The sequence below is a fragment of the Empidonax traillii genome, unplaced genomic scaffold (assembly GCF_003031625.1).
Source record: "Empidonax traillii isolate 1590-97213 ecotype Southwest subspecies unplaced genomic scaffold, ASM303162v1 scaffold348:size657943, whole genome shotgun sequence".
Lineage (NCBI taxonomy): Eukaryota > Metazoa > Chordata > Aves > Passeriformes > Tyrannidae > Empidonax > Empidonax traillii.
Window position 1 is genome coordinate 260366 of NW_020955541.1, and position 19872 is coordinate 280237.

Sequence of the window (19872 nt, forward strand, 5' to 3'; positions counted from 1 at the left end):
TCCCACCAGTTTTAGGTCTTCACAGGGTGTGAAAGGCCTGTGATATGCTGCTGTACTGTGCAGGGCCCACTTGCTGCTACTCTGGCTCTGTGCTGCTGCCTTTTGCATTCCATTATCCCTAAGACCTATCCCAAAAGTGCTAGTGAGCAAATGCAGTTATTTTGTGTATTTTTCGGTATTTTTTATGTACTTCCTTTGTAGTTTGAGCACAGTGATTAGGCTGATCCTATGAGTGGCAAGATGTAAAATGTTTTTTTGTGTGGAAACAGATAGAAAGCAAACATGCTGCCTTTCCATCACCTTTACATGGAGACAGGCTGCCCATTCCTTTCTGCTGCTCCCTTCCAAAAAGAAAATGTTTTGAAGACACAACATTTGTATCATATTTTGGTCTTTTAGAGATGGATGTTGCCTTCACATGGGTTTCAGCTTCTTGAGTTTAAGTCTTTCCTCAGGCCTGAGTAAAGCTAGAGTGTTTACAGTAATCTGTGTTTGAAGGAAGCTCTTTCCTAAAGTGTAATAGTTAACTGGCTTCAATTATCAGTACAGAAAGCTTGTTAATATCTCTTACTAATTTACTTTGTTATTTCTCATCATATTTTTCTTCTGATGTTACAATAATCCATGAGCATGTCCTTTGCTTTAATGATTGTTGAAGTTCATTCAGATGTTTGAAGGCTTTATCATATGTCTTTATATATCTTCCTCTATCTATACATGTAGCTCCTTGTTGCAGCTGAAGGTCTATCTTGGTGGCCATCTCTTGCTCTATGTGACAGCTCCTGTTTTTGTTATGAGTGGTAGAAATAAACCTCAGTGCAGGTAAAGGCTTGAAACACACTTCTACAAAGAGTGTTTGTTAATCTTGGATTTAGAGAGACTTACATTTAACAGCATCTGTCAGCTGGCAGTGAAGGCCAAACTGATTGCACAAAACAGTCGTTTATGTCTACTTAGTCTCTTAAGACTGCCCTCATCTCTGAAAATTCTGCACTCCTGCTAAAAGATATGGGTGCACTGACTGCTCAGCCCACCTCTTCACTGGTTTCTTTTCTTGTCTGCATCAGGACATTTTTCTGTTTTCTTCTTTTTCCCAGTTAGATTATTTATTTGGCTGTATCTGAAGAGCTTTTTTCCTCATATTTGTCAGCTTATTGCTTAATAGAGAAATGGTAATTCCTACTAGTATTTATGGTGAAAGATACAGAGCTCTTCTGCATCAGATTTTGCTCCTTCTTTGACTAGTACTCAGTTCTTCTGGCTTTTTTTTTTTTTTTTTGTCTTGCAGAGCACTGGAGCTGTTTGTGACAAACCAGCCATATCTTTCAGCTACAGCAGAATTAATCTTTTCTTCAGGTGCTCAGGTTCTGCTTCAGTATACTTTGTTACCTTCTGCTGAGAATGATTTACTTTACTTGTTTTGTAGTGTTTTACTGATTTGTCTTGGTTTTAGCTTAAAATGGTCATGTTGTTCTGTTTGAGTTAATTCCCAGCTATGTTACCATGGTCTGGAGACTAACAGCTTTTTTATCTATTAGTTGTTTTCTAAATGGTAAACTTACCCTAGAAGAGTCTTAGTGATGATGCCCTGGAAATTTGTTGTTGCTGGAAAAACCTATCTTATATGCAGCACTAATAAAAAGCAAGTCATGAAGAAGTACTTAATGGATAATCTGGAGGGCATCCTTTTCACAGAAATATAGAAGAATAGTTTGAGATGGATAAGTGTCTTTTGATTTTCTAGAAGGATTTACTTAGACCTCAGGGAGAAAAGAAATCTGCTTAATATGAAAGAGCTGTGGGAAAAACATGACAAAATAAAGTAAGCCTCAATTTTTAGAGGTATATATGTGGGAGGGAAGCACAAAATACTTAAAAATCTTGGCCTCCCACATTCAGTAAAGGAGGAATGTGAGGGTACTATTTGCCAAAAAGAGATCTGTTTCTGTTTAAGGGAATTTTAGGCTTATATATATTCTGGAAATAAAACAACAGAAGTAACATCAAGTGATCAGCTCTGAATATTAATTAAATTGTATGTTTCCTCAGTATCACTGAAATGCATAGTTCAAGAGATTCTTTTGACTTTTCTTAGGTAGTTAAACTCTGGCTTTTAAAGACAGTTAGATACTGAGCTCTTCAGTACTGGAACACCTGTGGCACTTAAGTGTTCAGGAGAGCACCATAATTTTGAATTACCAGCAATGCAACTTGCAGCCTGGCCCTGCTTTATTTAGCTAACTATAAAGACTCAGGTCTTAACATCTAGAGTCTTGAAAACACAAAAACTCCCAGAACTTTGGAGATTTCTGGGAAAAAACCAAAGAATTATCTAATTTTTTTATTTCTACTTTCCTGTCAAGCCTAAACTTTATTTACTACTTAAAAGTATGCTACATAAAATATCACATGAAAAATACTACTAATACTTATGAAAATCAAACTAATCATTACTCTGGAAAAAAAAATAAATATAAGATGTGGAATTGTGCTGCAGACTAATTCTTCTCACATTACTCACACTGTCCTAAAATCAGTGTTCAATCATCTCCTCTCAGTGATTCCCTTCGATTGACCATAGAGGAAGCAAAACCAACCAGCTCAGACTGTATACCTAGCTTCATGGCTGATTTAAGTGAGATAAACCTGTTCTGATGTACTGTTCATTTTGTGCACTGACTCTGTCTTTGGAGATACTCAGAAAATGTCTAGATATGGTGCTGGGCAGCCTGCTGGAGGTCACCTTGCTTGAGCAGAAGGATTGGATGAGATGACCTCCAGAGGTTCCTCTGAATCTCAGCTTTTGTCTGATTCTGTGACATCTTTAAGAAAAAAAAAATGACATTTTAAGTAGAAAGTAGTAATATTGTTAATTTGTAAAAAAAAAGTGACCTAATAAAATAAATAGTAGTATTTAGTTTTCTTACAAATTTGTTTATCCAGTACTAGCTCTGACTTCTCTGTTAAGCAGTTTTTATGCTGTTATGTTTTTGATAACAAAAAGAGGGGATACTCAGGAATTGACTGAATATAGGTCTGCTTAAAGTAGCTACATGGCCATCAGTGGTGATTGATGCCTACCTTTTACTTACTATGTACCTTGTTCTATTGGGGTTGCTTATACCCTGAAGGCAAATACTTTAGTGGATTCAGAGTATTCAAGGTACTTTCTCAGTTTGTCTTCCTTTCCTTTTCTAGGAAGAGGTGCCTTGTGAGGAAGCCTTCTGCAGTGCTCTTGCTACTGCAGTTCAGTTTCCTCTTTGTATCCATTCCCTCTCCTGATTTCTGCACTGTGCAGTAACACATTCCCCTGTTGCCTGTGGATTCTTCATCTCACCTCCCATCACTATTTTTGTTTCTCTAAAAAACTGCATTCGTATTTATGAGGACTGAGAGGAATCTGAGGTAGTTTCTTCTAACTCAGAGGGATTTTCATCTCAGTTATTGGTGTTAATAGTGGACACCAGTCTGTAGTGAGATTATTAGACATTCATTTTAGGTTTTGGTTCAGATGGATTTCCTAAGCGATTGCATAGTCTCTAAATATGGAAGAAAAGGGGTTAGATTTGTCAGTTTGCTCTTCAGCACTATGAGCATATGGTTTAAGTCAGTCACGTACCAAGGGGTGATGTTCTAGCATAGTGCTTTGCAGTCAGACTGAAGGTGGCAGATTTTATATTCAGTCCAAACATGTTATAGTTTAAACTTTTTATGTCATTCCAACTGCTGACTTACTGGTAATAACAGGAGAAGCATTTGGATTTTTTTCACAGATGATGTTTTCCAACAGATATGTTTTAAAAATACAAATCCTCCTGCTGTTTCCAAAAACAAAACAAAAGTTTTTTGTAGTTTTAGTGCCAAAATATACAGAAACTTTGTATGCTAATGTGGGGAAAAGTGACTCTAAAGCAATAGAACCTTTTTTCCCCCCAGATTTCCTATTTCCACCTGCACTTATTACTACTGAAATTTTATCTATATTATCCTGCCCTTTCCACAGTCAATAAAAAAGCAAAACAAGTATCTTCTAACACTTCACAGTAAAATGTGCGTTAAGTGAACTGTTCTAAACATCACTACTTAAAAACAAGGCGCTTTTAAATACTTTTGTCTATCACTTTTGGCAAACAATATCTCTTCATATGAAAGTTAATGGAACACCAATTTAACTGAGCCATCTTCATTATTGTTCACCAAATCTTAAATAATAGGAAGTAGAAAGAAGGGCTTCAACAGATTTCTCTTTCCCACATCTATGAAAGTAAAACCACAAAGTGTAAATTATGGCAAATGTTCAGAAATATCTGGAAAATAGGGCCCATTCTTTGCTGAAGAGTATGATGGAAGTAAGCTATCTTGCGTATATCCTCTTTTATATTTAAAACGTCATGCCTTTGATACTTAATGGAGATTAAAATCTTGAATTTCAAAACTCTACTGCTAACCCCTTGCAGAGATGTTCCTCAAGCATGGATTTATGCCTGAATCTAAATACCTTATCCCTTCCCTCTTGTTCTCCTGCTCAGTGCACACAAATTATTACCAATGCAATGACTGTCTCTGAGAGGTGTATGTGTTTAGTCATAGGACTGGAAACAGCTCTTCATGAAAAAGTTACTTGAACTGTTATTTGCATCTGGAGTACATCTGTGGTTTATCTCTGGGGTGTCTTGTCCTGAGGCTTCCAGGGAGACAAAGTTAGGAAAGACTGCTTCCTGCTAGCCTACCCTTTCTTTCCTAGATGGAGGACTCGAGGCAGGTACCTCTTTTAAAGTTATCAGGATGCTTATATATGTTTTACCCATTTCTTTCTCCTCAGCAGTTCAAGTTCTGCAGATAAGGTAATAAATAATGAGTTTAGGCTTCTGTCAATAAAATCTGCCAGAGTGCTAATGATACGAGTGTCAGCTTATAATGTCTTAAGCGAAGTAAGGTGTAACCAGTCTGAACTTTAAGTGAACCGTGTAAATGGCAACGAGTAGATGAAAAAAGCCAGTGTTTTAGAGGAAATACAGCTGCAATCCGGGGATTTTCAGTGGAGGAAGCTTCCACCTAGTCCGCTGGAAGCAAGGAAGCAAAGAATGGTGCAGAATTGGGTGCAAAGAATACAGCCCCCTCTCTCCATCCTCTCCTGCCGCCTGCCATGAGGCAGGCCCGCCTAACCCTAACGCAAAGATAGGTGGCACTGTGTTCTTGGAGATGTCAAACCAGAGCTTCATCTCCTCGGGACATCCAATAGCACATGTCGCTCTTTCCAAGCACCAGAGGAGCCCTTCTTGGTGATCTAGTCCTTAGGTGTTGCAGCTTAAATAAAAATTCAGATGATCTGTTTGTTTGGAGAAAATATTCTATTACTTCTGGTTTACATATTTACTGTGCAATATTCTTAGCTTATGAAGACTGACGTGTTTCACCTCAGAGTGCTGCATTGCATGTAAAGATGTTTAATTTGTAGGGGTTGGAGGGAGGAGACTTGGTTAAGAGATTTTCTCTGCAGGATTGTTAATAGCCTCGGGAACTTATTTAGAATTGAGCAAACTGAGAGACATTGAAGGCCACTGACTAGTCATCTCATGGGCTAGGAGCTAAAGTCAGCCAACATCAAACTGGAAATAAATTGCAAAGGTTGGGTTAGCTTGAAACAGTAAGTGTAAATTACTGTTGTACGACATTATACATTGCTGTGGCAAATTATCCATATTTGTTTTATATAATCTTTCTAAAAGATGTGCTTTAATTCACTGCAATTTGCTGTTTTGCATGAGGCAAATTCCACAGCCTTTTCTGTGTAAGAGGCCGTATTAGATTATAAAAATAGTTTATTCTGGCCTTTAAAGGAATTAATCCATGTTCAGCTCATTTTTATCTTAGTCTTCGAGCAAGTTGGATATCACTCCTGGGGTGTGGCAGTGAAGCTAATAAGGTGATTTACTACATTTCCAGAGGCCTGATTTGGCACTTTCCTACAGAATTGTGCTTCAAACTGTCTTCATTTGACCTATCTGAGAGAGCCAGGTTCTGGGTCTTCGGACTTAAAAGCGTCCAAATGTCATTCTAAAGTTACCATTGTTTTTCCTGCCTTTTTTTTTGTAAACAGAGCTGTTCCTCTCAAAGTCCAAATGGGTCGTCTGATGTTCTTGATGTGGCCATGTATCTAATTGTCCCATCTTTGATTTGCACCTCACTTAATTTGGAGAAAACCTAGGAAATGTCAATATTTTTCTTTGCACAATGGAGAAATAAGAGGTTTAAAATAACTGAAATGGACATATCTTTTAATATGTTTCTTTCATTAACGTGACAATTTTAAAAAAAGCCAAAATGCTTTTTGAAGACAATATATAGGAAGAATCAAAATGAAAGGTACCCTGGTTTTATTTCACTGATAAATCATGAAAAACTATTACTGCAAAGACTACAAAACTCCAGTAAGTGTTCCTGGAGGTTGTGACTGTGACAGGGATCTTTTAGTAAAATTATAAACTAAACTGAACTAAATCTATGAATTAAATGGCAGAAATGTGTGGTTTTTTTCTTTGGTTATAAAAAAGCAGGTGCTTGAGCTGAAAATATAGCAGACCTGAGATCTAGAAAGGTTTTGTAAGGTAGTAATATTGTCTAGAAAAATGAAAAACAAAACCCAAAAAACTGTCCCTCCCAAAATATAAATTTGAGGGCGTTCAACCAAGATCACAATAATCAAAACATGACTGAACACCCTCCCTTCGAGCACAATGTAAGGCAGCACATTTATACTATAAAGTCAAAACAGAGCTAAAAGCAGTAGCATAATCTCAAATAATATGGTTTTTATGGAAGTGAGCACTACGTATTATGAAAGCAGGGTGTCAGAAGAATATGGTGTATTACCCTTTATGCAAATGAAAAATTATTTTTCTTTGAAACTAAAACACTGATTATTTCAATGTATTTTAAGGAGCAACTTAATGAAGAACTGTCAGTGGTTGCTCACATAGAATTGTACGCACGCTAGAGCTCCTCAGGACATACAGTTAAGAAACTCTATTTAGATAGATTTTTTTTTTCCCCAATATATTGGTCCACTTAATTATGATGTAAAATATTTGAAAAGGACAGAGGTAGTAGGCTGTATCTCTGGCTGTATCTCTGGATGCCTCTATGACTTAAGAGAATGAGATATACTCGTATACCAAAGTGATGGATTGTCAATATCAAAATTATATAGTAATACTATTGTATGGGTTCCAGAAAAATCTTATTTATGGGCACACATTTTAAGGTCAAGAGAAACCAGTAAGGTCAGAAGAAGACATCTGTTTTGAACTTCTCTGTAAAAAACATGTATTTTCTGCCAGCAATTTCTACCCCAAGCTGGGAATTTATGTAGAACAGCTCAGGTAACAAAAATTTTTTTTCCATTTTCTAGCAAAGTAAGTACAAAGGAATATGATAGTGTGGACAATGACGGTCCCTCTTATGTATTTGTGACTAGCATTATCTTCAAAAATGTCAACAGGTTCTGCTGCTGCTCTTGTTCACTCGCTAGAGCCACATTTTGTTCCCTTTGCTTTGCATTGCTCTGGCCTTTGGTGTTTTGATTGAAATAATGCTGAGAGCTTTGGCTTCCATAGACAAATTTTGTTAGAATTATTTACTTTGGACTCTAGTATCCTGGTTGCTTGACTAAGAGATAACAAAATTATCAGAAATTATATGGAAGTCACTTTTTAGACTTAATTGTAGGATGTCACTGGGACTTCAGATAATGCTGGATCTTGACATTAGGACCATGTAGGAAGCCAAACTAAAAAGTTTCTTTCGTGATTCTGTTTTTATTTCTCACCCTCCACAACCTGTCTATTTATAACTATTTTTTTCCATCATTCAGTAGGGGAAGAACTTAGATGTGAACCACTTTTATACTGCACGAAGTTAAAAGCTTTACGCTACCAGTAATGCCGATTAATTACACTCTTTCCTGTGCTATATATATATTTCCTTTGATTCACTAGCAAAACCTAATCAATTCTACTTTCCCAAAGATTTTTACTGAAATTCGCCCTGTTAAAGAGGATTAATATCAATGGTGCACAGCTGGGGAGGGAGTTTGCAAGTGTACAAGAAGGAAAAGACTTGTACCAGCAGGTCACTACTGAAACCCACCCACAAGGGCTGGCAGCAGAGAATGCTTCCAAAGAAGTTTTACTTTTTTCCACTCGGTGAATGTGGCACTAACTAATGGGAGAGAAATGTTGAGAAACATTTGTTTTCTGTTGAGATCTATGAGCCAAGTTAATTGTTTTATTTGTCTGATTTATTATACTTGAATGGATAAAGTCCTATTAATATTGCACTTTGGACAAGAAGTTAAAGCCAGAATAGTCAAAATGTTACTCATCTGGTTGGAGTACCTCAATTTTATATGAGGGAACAAAATTAGATATTCTTTTTAGAATGTGGATGTCTGTAGCTCACTTCAAAGTGGAAGCATGTAACAGCAAACTTTATGCCAATATATTCTCTGTCTCTGCCATAGTCTTCCAAATAGCTGTTTCTGAAAAACAGAAGTGTTGCTATTTTTTATACATTCTAGCTATTCTGTCCAAGTCAAATATTGAAATGGAAATTAGTGACTATAACTTGGTCTCCAAAATAAAATATATTTGACATGATCAAGTGTTTAGGGCTTTCATAAATGTGTCATCAATGTCTAAATATCAGTTGCTTGACATAATACCTAATATTTACTTCATTTTCTCCTTATGAGCAATTTGGGAGTGAAAGTATTTTTTCATTGTTCCTTGCTTGTTTAGACAATAACACAGATCAAGCAGAAGTAATTCCAGAGACAGGATTAGAGCACCAGGCTACAGCTAATCCTGCAGCTGCTTCTTATAAGGGCTTGCGCTCACCCCCTGGTATCTCATGTAGTTGTGGCCAATTGTGTTCCCGCATGCTGAAATCACAGAGCATGATACCTTTTCACTACCCATCCTACTCCTTGCACAGCAACCCAGCATCACTGCAGGATGCTGTTATGACTTGATTGAATCTTTTTTTGCTCTCAAAGGTTGGTGTGTCTTCAGGTATAAATATCACCCATCAAATCTCTTAATATCTTTTTACTTTTTTCTTCCCTTTCTTCTTTCTTTCTTTTCTCTTCATCAGACCCTAGATCAATACCACAGATCAACACTAGAGAAAAGCAGAGTTGCTGGGAATTTTCCTTCCCAGAGACATTTTCAGAGACTGTTCTGCCATAAGGTGGTAGAACCTTGTTCTGAAGTCTGAGATCTGCAATATCTTTCGAGAGTCCTGATATCATAACGGTTTGTGGTCTGAAAGCTGTCCAGTGTTACTGCTGGTCTGCACATTAAGGGAATTATGGCTTAGAATTAAGAACAGCAATTAGATCCAGAAGCAAGTGTGGATACATCAGAATGTGTACAGCCCTGGAGTAACATGTTCCTAATACTCATATCAAACAAATTGTGATTTGTGTGGCTTTCCTTTTCTTCTTCAGTGAGAGTTAGAGACAGTGTAGGAATTACTGTAGGAAGCTCTTGGGCTGGGACAAAAAGGTTGTCTTTGGAGTAAATATCACAGTGAAAACTTTCCAGCCTAAGCCTTTCATTAATTTCTCTGTGTCATCTTAATATATTTAAACTCTGTAAGAAATTATGCTGCAAAAAGTTCTCCCCACATGTACTTTTTCCTCAAGTGAAGTGCATACCTTTCAAATTATAAACTTCCTACTTGTCCTAGGAAAATTCTCTCTGTATAAATAATTGAACTCATCTGCTGTGAACACAAGTATTCTTTCCTTGCAGTCTAAAATATATGCCTAAATACACATTTTGTGCTTTAGTGCTTTAAATAGTAATTACTCCTGTGAAGTCACTGGAAGCCCTTAAAAGGATTTGACAGTTTCCCCACAATCTTTCAGTGAATGTAGTAGCTGGGCTGTGCGGTGCTACATCCACTGATAATTCAGCAGCTGAGGAACTCAGCAGAGCCTGCTCCAAACTTCTCAGCTGTTGACAGGCTTGACTTGCTGAGAACACTGGTTAAATATAGCACAAGCGAGCTGAGCTCAACGAAGTCATTGCTGTAACACTGTGTGAAGAGACCAGAAGAGGGGAAATACAATCTGAGAACTAAACTGCCAAAGCCTAACACCACCTAGCAACAGTTGAAAAAACTTTTAAACAAAAGTCTGGGTGAGACACAGACAGAGTATACCTCCTACTCCTCCTGCCTGGGATTTCTGCGGGAAGCAGCTCCGGTCTTCTGTTCTCTACCTCGTTTTCTTCATTACTTCCACTGCTGGTAGACCTAGAAACGTGGGAAAAGTTTCTATCTTTGTGTTCTCCTGAGCTGGATCAGTCTACTGCTGTGGTAGTGCTGTGGGACAAGCTACTGCGATCTTGCAGTGTTAAAGGACATATTCCTGGCTTCGTGTTGCTGACAGGTAAGACTGAGCTCCAGTGTCTTTTTTTTTTTTTTTTTTTTCAAGAACTTTTCCAGTGTCCCTTTTACAAGAATTTTCTTTTCTAATGTATATTGTCTTTTTTCCTTCTTTGAACAATCTTATGAATGGTTTGGAAATATTGTCAGTGGATGAAAGCTGGGATAAAAGTTTTAGATTTTAGGGGTTTTTTACACTTCCACCATAGAAAAGCATTGCTTAAATAACTTTTGCAGTTCTGAGAGCAAGCATAATCAAGTAGCTAGTAGTGAAAAAAGTATGAAAGTATGAAAAAGTGTTGCATAGATTTTGATATGTATCTTGCTTGTATCTGCTTACATGCTGACAGAAGACAAACGAACATTTAATAATAGAATACATATCATCCCTTACCAGTGATAGTCTAGCAGCTATTAAAAACAGTGGCAGCCTGTGTGATAAATAAGAGGAAACAGCCATTCAGTAACAGAATTAACTTTGTGACCCAGTGCATTTGTACTTTTTGTTTCCTTATTAACTCTTAACACATGGACACACCTGGTGCCTTTCGTACTACCTTTGTGACAAGAGCTCTTGGTTCTTTCTCTTGTGCTTATTTACATATAATGAATATTAATCTCTGCTCATTTGATTAGATGTACAATTTAAGTGTCATAATGACTGACCTTATGTTTATTGTACCTAAGTGTCCTTGAGCTGGGTCATTGTTGTTAAAGTGTATGTTTCTTCTGGCAAAATAAATGAGAAGCCGGTTCTCAGATGTTTTACCCTGATAGTAGAATGGAAGTCTGATTGTCTGTTGGAAATGCATATCCTATGACCCCATAAGGATCATGTAATTTAAGGGAGGAGTTGCTTAATATGATATACTTTGTCTAAACTGATAAAAGCTGTTTGATCCATTGAAGAATGAATTCCACTCCCCTCCCCGCCACATATTTTAAAGCCGTTTTCTCCAAAGAAAGGAATCGAGTATGCATGAATCTTTAAAAGACGTACTGGTTATGAGTTCATGTGCAATATGAATTCAGTTGTGAAAGAAAAGATTTAGGGAATGCGCTTAACCCGGGCAAACCCACAGATTTGTATAGAATTGTCTCAGATGAAAAATATTTGTCCTAAAGAAGGAATGAACTAACTGAGTCTACGCTGACTGACTGTGGTGTTTGACACTTAGTCTGATGACTCTGGGGCTGCCTCAGGGAGATGAGAATTACTTGCTTTCACTAAATAATTCTCGTTGCATCCCTGCATACTACATAAATGACATCAATACCACATCTTAGAAGTGGATGGATTGGATGGAATTAAAATACTTTGAAGCAACTCTGACTTGGTGCCTGAGAATGTAACTGCCTGTGAAACAACAAAATAAATGAAGTATTAGGATGGAAGGAAATTCTTAAGAGCAAAAGGTAATACAGTTTACATTTTACTTCATAGCAAGGGGCACATTAAAGCACTAGAAAGAAATATTTTTTGGAGGCCATGATTTAATGTGATAATCATTACTGTGGAATTACTAGAGCACTATGGTATCCCAAATCTAAATCTCTAAAGGAAACTTTGGAATTACTTTTTAATAGGGACATATCCTGAGAAAGTTATTTTTTCATCAGAAGTCTATACAGTGAGGATTAAAACTGAGACAATATGATTTGTATAGTTTTTGTCATCTTGACATTTGAGTGAAAATTACCATTTCTTCTCTTTACTGAAATTTTTGGCAAATAAACTGTGGAGAAATTACTTTCGGAATATAGAGGGATGGCAAAATCTGGGAAAATGATGTGCTGTTATTGACTGTTTTTTCAGTTTAGTTGTTGCTCAGCATAATGTGTGGGTTTACAACTTCAGTTGTCTTGCACAATTCACTTTTAGGAAAGTTTTTAAAATCGAAAGGCATTTTTATTAGCCTGATAACTATCAAATGAGTTGACATTTGAACAGTCTAATAGCAATTCCCAACTCTAACACACTGTGATTTTACATACATCTGTCTTCCTTTCCACTTCAAAATGGAGGAGGAGGCTAAAATTACTCTTCTCAACAGGTGTCCACAAAGAGGCTCTGGGATTTTCCAATCAAATCTGTGGAATATGTAATGTGGCTATTCAACAGATGGTTTCATATTTGAAAAATAGCCAATTCTCCTCCTGACTACAGTGAAACCAAGGTCAACTTTATATCAAATCAAAAAGTAGTTTATGTTTTGGTGATACACTCCACTCTAGAGTTTTTTGTGGAAGACAAGTAGATGTAGCATACCCATTTATTCTCCCCATTTAATGAGATTTTAATTTTGTTTATATTAGAATAACTGTGGAATGAATGGTGCCTTTCATGGTGCTAAAGACTGTGTATTCCTCCCAGTATGAATCCACTTCCAGCCTCTCTGGCTTCTTTGTCTACCTTCATTAAAGCAGTATTATAATTTATTTTATGGTAAGGTTTATTTATTATGAGCTATTATTTAATGATTATATTTTTTTTTTTTTTAATTTTAGCCAATCTAGCCACAGCTAATTCACCATCTCGGCTGAGTGGTTTTTTTCATCACCTCAGTCTTTCAATCTCTTTATAGAATGTCTGCTTGTTTTGAACACCAAACTGAAAGAATCGAAATTCATCTTGAAATCTGAGCACTGTTTGGCGCCTGCTTAGATATGCCTTGATTTTCCTATACCTCTCCCTCTCATATCTGGTAGACTATTAACCTTCACCTCTGGTGTTAACTGGCCCATCCCCTATGCTAGAGATTGATGTAAGAACATCAGAGTTTTCTATTGTGCCACTCACTGTGGCATCTGACACTAATATCATGGAAAGACTGAACTTTAATATTAACAGAGCTATGTGAACCAAGGTAGGATTCCTGAAGATACAGATGTGCTGCCTGGAAGCAACTTGTGGAGTAAGCATTAGTAAATTAGGAAACCTCTATTTTGGTAGTATGCCCTGTTTTGCTCCTTTGGCTCACAATTTCACCACTGTAGCCATTTCCATACTAAAAGGTGTGTCAGTAAAATTTCTCCTGATACAGGACCTTTCTGCTAGCACAGATTCCACACGTGCTAGATTTAAGGCTTTTGGTAATCTTGCCTAATTCTGCTGATGTACCCACAGGCAGACATTAAGAAATTAAGCCTCAGAGCTGTGCCAGTCAGAGGTCGGCTTATGCTACTGAACTCACAGTGAGATTTCCTTTGAATTTAATAAGATCAGGTTTTAGTGTTCAGTAATTAACAGATAAATTTCCAGTCCCCTCAAGAGCATTTAACAAAATGGATCATCTACATTCCTGTCCATACATTTTTTTTTCCTAAGAAACATTTTACTTTTCCTCCAGTTTCCTGTTTCTTACCTTCCTTTCTCAAGGTCTGTCATTGCAGTTTGCCATGCAATCTGAATACATAAACTGAATTTGGAGTGCATCTCTAAAATGCAATTTGGAGAAATAGAGTGAATATTTGTGAAGAAGCCAGATGAAACAACAACACAAAGGAAATGGAACTCAATCTATTCATACTTCCTATTTCACCAAAAATATTTAGTATATAAAATCTAGGCTAAGAACTGAAAGCTGGGAAGATAAAATAGTGTACGTGATAAAATAAGGATATTCTGTTCTATAGAATAGTTTCAGAAGCCCAAACACCTAAACTTTTCAGCTTTGCCATCTTATTGTAGTTCTTTTAATTTCTAGACTTTTTTCATTTCTCTCAGTGTTTCCTACTGAAAGTTGTTTCCTAATTTTATCCAGAACACTAGTAATTATTTTGGGAATATGGACTTCTCTTGATTTTGGAGGATATTGGATAACTGGGGAAACAATTTATAAAATATTACGATTTCTTAACCTCTTTTTTTCTATTTAGTACCTAGTATTTGTACCAACTTAGTGCTACTAGAACTTGTAACAGTCCTATAGTTATGCTTTGAGGTTAGGTGTCCAAAGGACAGAAACAACTGGGCCTGTGTCCTGGTCAGAAGAAATAGTGTGAGTCTCTGATCATGTTGAAAATTGTGGGACATCTAATGTATTTCTGAAAATCGTGCCTTTCAGGGTACCTGATTAAATTTTTCCTTTTATTTTGGGTCTCGTCAGCTACTCCTCCTGCTTCTGCAGATCATCTGTACTTTCTATATTACTTTTTATTCTTAGCATCATAGTAAAATAAGTACTAATATCAGTGCAAACAGAAAGTCTTCCTATGTTGGGATAGCTGTGCTTTTTTTAATTCAAGATGGCTTTGCCCTCTCATTCTCATTCTGCTTTGGCTGGGCTATATCTCTAAATCTAAATCCACAAGCAAAGCACACAAATTGTAGCTCTAAAGATGATATGTAAGATTACATAGATTGTGCCCTCCTCCACAATGTTTTACACCCTCAGAAATACATACAGAGACAATTCCTACAATTAAAAGCTTAACTAAAACTCAATAGGGAGTGTACATATGCGTGTGCATGTGTGTATGACCGTTGTAAGAAAGGAAATGTTTTTTTGGCATTACAGAGTGCATTGCTGAAGGAGTGGGACAAACACATCCGAAGTACGGGGAAATAGGCTGGAGCTTGTACTTTTTCCCTTAAATGGACAACCCGTCTGGTTGCTGTGTGCTGACAGAAGCAAAGGGGTGTGTGAATCTAAAAGGCTGCTGTACTTTGTCCAAGTGAGTTTCATTTCAAAGCTGATAAAATGACAATTAAAATCTTAATTGTCAAAGATGTGGCCAGAATTATTCAGATTTAGACCAGTGGGGTTTCAGAACAAGAGCAAAACGCTCAATGAATTTGCAATGAACTTTTCCAGTTTGATTTATACACTTTCAGTGCTCTTTAGTACAATAAGAGCTGCTTTCATTGCTTTTCCTTTTTGGGGAAATGGTGTCAAAGAGTATAGTGTTTTGTGATTTGTGCTGTTCAAAAGTCTGCTCCAGCGCATATGTAAAAGTGATATTTTGGAAGATAAATCCATTTTCTATCTGAAGTCCACAGTATTTAGAGGACTGTGGGTTTGCAGGAGGGAGGCATCTAACTAACTAGTGTGTTATGGCTGTAGATAGCAAGAGCTACAGCTCCACTAACAAACTTTAAAAAAAAAACCTGATTAAAAAAAATGGATTCTACTGGAGTAACAGAAAAGGATTTTTTTAGAAACTGATTTCAAGGCTGGTCCTATTATAAAAAATGTAGTTGAAAATGAAAACTCATGTGTCCTTGGTACAAGAATTCTCACTGGAGTTTATCAGCCTGCTTGCATTTTTCAGAAAATACAAAGTAAATGAATGCAACAGAAAGCAGGAGACTGCTTGCATCAGTGTAATCGAATGGCTGCCAACTTGCCTTGTTTATCTAAGAGATCTCTGTGAAAATAAGGTCTTTCCCACACAGGCATGAGTCATGTAATGGGGCTAAGCAGTCTTGCTTCAGCTTTCTAATGAGCACATATCTAAACGAACCTGTTTTAATGCCTGTTTCTGTAACTGAACAAGATCTTGACAACAGGAAGGGAGAAGTAATGGTGAGTTCATGATGCTATTTCAGTGCAATAACCTGAATGCTGAGGAAACGATGCAATTTCCATTTATTGGGAAAACTGCAGTTACTGTGACAACAAATATACACTGAAGAAAAACATACACAACTTGTCCTCAAATTCAAATTTGTGAACGTAGCAGAGAGGGTATTCATAAAACCTCACATTATCTAGTTATATGCCTCAAAGAACATTTTTTTATTGAAAAAATGACCATAAAAATAGTCATAAGCAAGGTCATAAATGAAAGGGTGGGAAAGCACATGTGGTTAATGATGAATGCTTTGGTCTAAAATATAATTAAGCATATATTTCTCATGCTAAAGTTATTCAGTTCCTGTGTCTGTCATTCCTAGTTATCCCCCAAATCTGACTTGTCTCACCCTAAGTAATATCAAAACCTCTTGAGTCTAACTTTTAAGGTAAGGTTACAGTAGTTCTTCTATAGTGTGTTATTCCTCCTCCTTTTATTCTTCAAAAAGGACTTCTGTAATGAAAAGAAACATAAATTATATTCCAGTTGATGAGGGTTTCAGTTCCTCAGTCTGATAAAATTCTTTAGAGAAAAATAAACATTCCAGTTTATGACTCTGGGCGGGAGACAGAGGGAAGGGACCGAAGCTATGCTCGATGTCCTCAAGCATGTTAGACATAGCACAGAACAAGATGTCCCTTCTGCACAGAAGGACATACATGGCAGCAGAGCTCCTGAGTGCCAGGGGAACCACGTGTTACGAGGCAGCTGGCTATGGGAACCACTGCAGCTTCCAAGGCATGAGACAGAAGTGAGAATCTGAGTCACAAAAGGCATCGCGCTACAGATAGTAAAAGGCAGGGTCACAGTGGCATATCCTCTGAATGAGAGGTGCTGCTTATTTACAGAACCAGAACTCAGGTGAAAAGAGGTCATCCGGTCTCATTCAAGTTGGGACTAACTCCAGATTCTAATCAGATTGCTTGGGGCTTTGATTATATTCATACATCTTGAGTATTTTTTATTTGTAATTATTCTACAGTCTCACATCTTTGTGATCTTTGGATTACAAAGTTTTGGACATGACTGGCAAAGGAATATTTTGCCAGAGATGATAATTAGTGTATCAAAATACATACACTGAATTAAAAATGGCTGGGGAGATGGCTGATAGTAACACAAATAGGTATTTAGCACTTTCAAAATTAAAAAAGAATCGATATTTGTAGTGGGTTTTTTGTTTAATTTTATGTTCAAGGGGTTATGTCCTAAAATAGGAATAATAAGGACCAAAAATGTTGTATGTAATTTTTTATCCAAGCTTGCTCCAGCTTTCAGAATGCACACCATCTTCCTTTTCCTCCCCCCCACATTCTATTTGAAAGCCAAACATTTAGAATCAGGTTACCCATTAAGGTGCCATCTCTCTGCAAAAACAATTCTGTTAGTAAAAAGGTTAAGTATATTCGATCCTAATCTTTCCAGGAAGTCCAATAAGCTGAAAGGCTAGCACTGAGATTGTAAGTATTATGCAAATAAGGAAGGAAAAACAGGTGCTACTTTTGAGGAAGGAAACTCTGTAGACTGCTTCCACTGCTGAGTTCACTTTTCTCACTGAACATCTCTTTCCAATTGTATCATAATCAGGAACAGAGCATGATGCACATATGGCAAACAGGATTCCTAGATGGAGTTCTGGTTAACCTGAGATTAGTTTGCACTCTTTTAGTTTAGAAAAGCCCTCCGTGTGGAAGCATCTAAAATTGCCTGGTAGTGATTACTGTAACATGAAACAAGGACAAAGTAGAGGCCTTGTGGCACTCAAAGGGATGTGGCATTCTTTCCATTTAGGGTTTCTCATACCTGGTAAGAATTACCACTGAAGACAGGTATTCTTCTTCAGGTAATTCAGAAAATAATGTTCCTAAAACTGGAAATGTAACCAAAATATTACCGTCATCAGTACAAATGGGTGGAAGAAGACTAGGGGAATCTCACAGATGGTGATGTGAGAGGTCTCAGATCCCACTGTACTTGTCTAGGGCAAACTCAGCTCTTGATGCAGAGAGGACTTGAGGAGCTGAAATGTCTTGCACACACACACACACACACGCACGCACACACAGAGGTTGTACAAAATACCCTTGCAGCTTTTTTTAATGCTTCAGTGGGGCTTAAGTTAATGAGAAAGTTAGCAAGATTTAGAGAGAATGGATCATACTTTGAAAGACACCCGAACAAACTAGGACAGACAAGAAGTGTTTTGGCAAGAGGCCAGGAAGCTGTGTTTTAAAGCTAAACCTCTAAACCCTGGGTTTACCAGGTAACAGCATCTTTAACTACCTGCCTCGTATCCATGTGGGCAAAGGTTTCCAAAGTAGCTTATGGCTTGGAGAAAGAAATTAGCTAAATTTATTTCACTGCTTTTAGAGAACACGTTCTTAAATCCCAACTATTTTGGAACAGCGTTTTATCAGAAAGGTGAGGGGGGGGGTACAATGTAAGTACCTTCAATATAAAATTTGATGTATTTGCAAATGGAGATTTACAGGATTTACACAAAAGGATTGCTGTGGTACTTGGGGGCCCAGGATGAACTGTTAGAGCCCTCTCTGTGGTAGTGACACAGCTGCCTCATTCCAAGAAAACAAATTCCCTGCAGTAATACAAATTTTTAGCCTCTATTCAGTATCACTACCAGCCACACAACCTTTATCACTACAGATCTCTGAGAACTAATGAAGTGCTAGAAAAATGCATGATAGCTATAGACAGTGTAATGAGTTTCTCCTCAGCTCAGCACAAAAGAAACCTAGGAAAATTTCAGAAATAAACTGAATAATATACATTCAGTGAATATCCTTAACATAACACAAGAGTTGTAATAGTTTGTTAAGGAATAAGTAGAGTGGGAAAAATTCTACAGGCTATTGATGTCAACTCACAAAATCTCTCCAAGACAGCACTGACTTTCTAGAAATGAGGCAACCATAACTGCACACAAGGAGGGTTAATTAATCCAGCATTGGTTGTGCAAAGACTAAATCACACTGTGGGAAACAGGCTGTAAGAGTGACAGGACATCTGATAGATTCCTTATTCATGAGAGGCACTTTGCTAAAGTCAGGTTCTCTCTCCAAAATACTCATGTAATATTTGAATTTTGTTATTTATCCCTTTGAAATAATGTTACCTTAAAATGTGAGGTGGTAGTTGTCACCTGGGAAGGGGAATCTGGTTAAATTGCTGGCTTTCACATCAGGGACTCCCTGTATGACTCTCAGCAAGGTTTTACTTCTGGACTTTTAATAACAACCTGGAATGTTACAAGAATAAACATAGTAGTGACTTTCACACTCTGAGATGTTGCAGTATTGAACATCATGTCAACAGCTTTGAATAAGGAGACTTAAATAGCCCTCCTTGGAAACCAGATTCTGCTGGGAGAAGTAGCAATAGAAACTGAATTAGTCTGAGTGACAAGAATATGTATTTTTAGAGGAGCTCTCCAGAGGGAAGCTTAGCTGTGGGTCAAAAGAAGTCAGCCATAGTGCTAAAGCACAGCAGAAAAAGGAAGGAAAAGGATCGGGGATGTGACCAGGAAGCTTCAAGAAGAGAACCAGAATAGAAACCAAACTAGTGTCAATACTAAGATGTTTCAGGAAAAACAAAAGCATTCCCTCAGGTTCAGAATTACCAGAAGTAATTCACAGGGCAAAGACGGTGCTGTCAGCTCCTGAGCTTGTTGTTATTTTGGGAGTGCTCAGAAAAAGCTCCCTAGTACAAGAAGGAGGCTGCTGGGGAAGAAAAAATCTTGGAGGAAAAAGGACCTTTGAGAGAAGGGGTGGGCAAGAGATGACTGCCCAAATTAGCTGGCGGTGGGGCAGCTCTGGATCCACTGTG

At 37.4% G+C, this 19872-nt stretch overlaps 1 protein-coding gene across 3 annotated transcripts in view; it reads left to right on the forward strand.

Moving 5' to 3' along the window:
- The first annotated feature begins 10066 nt into the window (after window positions 1-10066).
- Window positions 10067-19872, forward strand: part of FILIP1 (filamin A interacting protein 1) — a 102952-nt gene continuing 93146 nt past the window's right edge. For 2 of the 3 annotated variants that reach the window (XM_027892381.1, XM_027892382.1), the window contains exon 1: window positions 10067-10456. The gene's annotated coding sequence lies outside the window, so the exon portion shown is untranslated. The remainder of the gene's footprint in view (window positions 10457-19872) is intronic. The other variant, XM_027892383.1, reaches the window with a different exon arrangement.